Source organism: Polyodon spathula, chromosome 16 (genome assembly GCF_017654505.1).
Source record: "Polyodon spathula isolate WHYD16114869_AA chromosome 16, ASM1765450v1, whole genome shotgun sequence".
NCBI lineage: Eukaryota > Metazoa > Chordata > Actinopteri > Acipenseriformes > Polyodontidae > Polyodon > Polyodon spathula.
In genome coordinates, this window is record NC_054549.1 from 29,246,310 (window position 1) to 29,246,853 (window position 544).

The 544-nt window shown below is 39.2% G+C and overlaps 1 protein-coding gene across 1 annotated transcript in view; it reads left to right on the forward strand.

The window, feature by feature from the left end:
- The first annotated feature begins 511 nt into the window (after positions 1-511).
- Positions 512-544, forward strand: part of LOC121328647 (dystroglycan-like) — a 20,936-nt gene continuing 20,903 nt past the window's right edge. Inside the window, exon 1 of the mRNA XM_041273546.1 lies at positions 512-544. This exon is cut by the window's right edge and continues 92 nt beyond it. The gene's annotated coding sequence lies outside the window, so the exon portion shown is untranslated.

Genomic DNA, 544 nt, shown 5'->3' on the forward strand with positions numbered 1-544 from the left:
AACATTTGGAATTATTATTATTATTATTATTATTATTATTATTATTATTATTATTATTATTATTATTGCAATTAAAATGTTGCTCGCCAATACACGTGTTTCCAGTGGAATGACCTCCCCCTTCACTGCACTGAACCCACAGCCAACAAAACCCAATGTTCCTAGAAATTCCACCAGCATGAAAAAAAAAAAAAAAAAAAAACTTTTTGTTTGGTCGCCATGGGAACCAATCTGGTTACAGAATTGACTCTCATCCATGTAGGGGAGGGGGCAAAGTGCGGCGCTGTTTTATTCAGACAGAAAAGTACTGGAAAAAGGGATGGCTTTTGGATGTAGCTTGGGGAAGGGTTATATTAAACACTCCAATCTGTGGCCAATCCTCCGCCCCAGTTAGTTCTTGAATGCAAATGGCACAACCCCGTTTCGTTCCTTGAAACCTAGGTGTCGGGTAACCTCTAACTCAAGATAGGCGTGTGGAAAACTAGAGAAATAGCAAAGTGGGTGGAGATAAAAAATAATAATGACGAGAGAGCAAGAGGAAGGG